The 2,500-nt window shown below is 33.6% G+C and overlaps 2 protein-coding genes across 3 annotated transcripts in view; one reads left to right on the forward strand and one right to left on the reverse strand.

Annotated features, from left to right (window-relative positions):
- Positions 1 to 2,500, reverse strand: part of LOC137647101 (galactosylgalactosylxylosylprotein 3-beta-glucuronosyltransferase P-like) — a 260,241-nt gene that overhangs the window by 127,832 nt on the left and 129,909 nt on the right. The window contains exon 1 of one of the 2 annotated variants that reach the window (XM_068380331.1): positions 44 to 200. The exons of the other annotated variant lie outside the window; for it this stretch is intronic. The gene's annotated coding sequence lies outside the window, so the exon portion shown is untranslated. Of the gene's footprint in view, positions 1 to 43; positions 201 to 2,500 lie in introns of those variants that run through there. 2 annotated transcript variants of the gene reach the window in all.
- LOC137647102 (E3 ubiquitin-protein ligase RING2-like) overlaps positions 851 to 2,500 on the forward strand; it is a 333,410-nt gene continuing 331,760 nt past the window's right edge. Inside the window, 1 exon segment of the mRNA XM_068380332.1 lies at positions 851 to 944. The gene's annotated coding sequence lies outside the window, so the exon portion shown is untranslated.

A 2,500-nucleotide genomic window follows, 5' to 3' on the forward strand; every position in this document is an offset into this window, starting at 1 on the left:
ACAAAGTTTAGTGACTCAGCCTACGCTGCTAATAGTAACCTACCTTCACTCTCAGTTTACTGTGGTCCCCAATCATCAATAACGGATGTGAAGTAGGTGAGCAACCCTTCAGCCTAGATATCATAGTCTCTACAACAGGTTCGCTTGAAAGTGACGTAAGGTTTACGTGGCAAATCCATATTTAAGCACTTTTTTGTACGTTTCTTTTATACCCAACAGTTTAGAGTTGACAGCGTTGTTGACAAAGACACAAAGTTATGAAGATCGTCGCAATAGTTTTCAAAGTCAATTGTGTTGTTATTGTCTTCTTCACAAAAAAAAAAACTAGACAATAAAATTGAAGAGCTATTACTAAATGATAATAAGTCTATAATTATTTATATAAAATTGACATGCTTTTACCTAGAACATTTCTTATTTTTTACGTTTACTTGAACTTGATTTAGAATCTCATTATGCTATGGTGCGCAACGTCCCATAGCAAAACCAAACCACAATTTCCACACGCATTATTGGTTGCATAGTGGGTTTGTTTACATCGCAAATAATTCCTTTAAAATTCCTGTATCATTGTATTTTTTCATAGAACAGGGTTTGGACTGTGTATTCTGGAATGTCTTTTTTGATGATTGAAGTATTTGAAATCTCTTATGCTACTGTGCGCAACGTCCTACAGCAAAGCCAAACCACAATTTCCACAAGCAGTATTAGTTGTACAGTGGTTTAGTTTACATCGCTAATTCGGCCAATACAATTCCTGTCCCGTAGTAGTTTTCATAGGACACGGTGTTGGACTGAGTATTCTGAAATGTATTTTAAATATAAGTATAACCTACGTGTTTAGTACTAAGGGAACATGGAACAACTCGAAGAAAACCATGTGTTGATATACTTAGAGGAGGACCGAAGCTCCGCAGCGTGCAGTATTTCAAGTGTAGCTGCTGGTAAGTAAAGTTATTTGTAATACCTAGTATTTATGGCATTGTCCTAAGTTTAAATGAAAAAACGGGAGTTGAATCCTGAACTAAAGGGTCTGTACCAAGGTCTGCTTTTCGAAAGCAGTTCGTTATTTGAAATTTACACTAACGGCTAGACGAGAACGTCACCAACTTGCCTTATCAACCGTTTTCATATCACAAGTTGCTTAGTTCCATTCGAATTATGGTGTTTGCTATTATAGACATCGAGCATATCTCGTAGAATTTAAATCTAGTCAATGAGTTCACGTATTTTTAAGATTTTAACGAGAGCTGATTTTTTTTTCTTTAAATTCGTTTTCATTGCCTAGCCTCACCTCACCGACACGGCCACCCCTATTTGTGCTGGTCAGTAAACAACATTGAATGGCGAGGGACCAAATTTATATTACTAAACCTGTAGTTACTTATTACAACGGGTCATTAAACTATTACATTATATTGGTTAGTATTGTGCTGTATATCGTTTTAGATCTCGTATAAGTATAATACCATAACTTTATTGATTACTGTATGATTTCAGTGTCTGAATTCGAGTGACGTTTGAAGGTTGGTTAGAAGTAAGGTACTATTTACGATTATAATTCTCTTTCCCTCCTATACTTGTTAAATCTAAAGCATTGACGGGGTTATGAAATGTACGGCACATATGTAATGCGCACCAGTGTTCACTTGATGACAGTTTACTGTTCGTACCATATTCATAAACGTTTATCACATACGCGTGGTAAAGACAATAATAGTCGCTTGTTCTGTTCATAAACTTAAGAATCTGGTTATGAAAGGATTTTTCGTAAATGACCCGTTTTCTTTTTCAATCTGTCTTTTCCCAGGGATTAGAGAAACACATAGGTAAGGACTATGATTTAAAGAAAAAATGTTTATTTGATAACCAGAAAAATAGTTCTAAGATAATCAAATAAAATTTACAATAGAAAGACAAAGGTGAAATCTGTTACCAGTACATTATTTAAGGATTGCAACAATACTAATTTATTCTTGAACTTTTTGTGACATTGATCTCCATCCTAGATGGGATTTGGGTGGTGGATATATTGGTAAAAGGAACTTTTGTTGTTGTTTTGCAATGTTCCTTTAATTGATATATGAATACCGATTGTTTTCCTTGATAATTTAAAATCACAATTGCATAAGTTACCAGGAATAACACACGTGAGAATATTAATGTTAACTATATGCAATGCATTTAACAGCTATGTTATTTCGAGATATATATATATATATATATATATATATATATATATATATATATATATATATATATGTATATATATATATGTATATATATACACACACACACACACACACATATATATATATATATATATATATATATATATATATATATACATATATATATATATATACACTGTATGAACACACGCCTACTAGTTCTAGTACCAGCCTACAACCCAACTGTCGTCCACCTGTGATTGGGCGATAGTTGCCAAACCCAGGGTAGGTTGAGAAAAAGGGTTTATGAGTAGCAGCCCATCCCTAGA

Source organism: Palaemon carinicauda, chromosome 9 (assembly GCF_036898095.1).
Source record: "Palaemon carinicauda isolate YSFRI2023 chromosome 9, ASM3689809v2, whole genome shotgun sequence".
In the NCBI taxonomy this organism is placed as follows: Eukaryota; Metazoa; Arthropoda; class Malacostraca; order Decapoda; family Palaemonidae; genus Palaemon; species Palaemon carinicauda.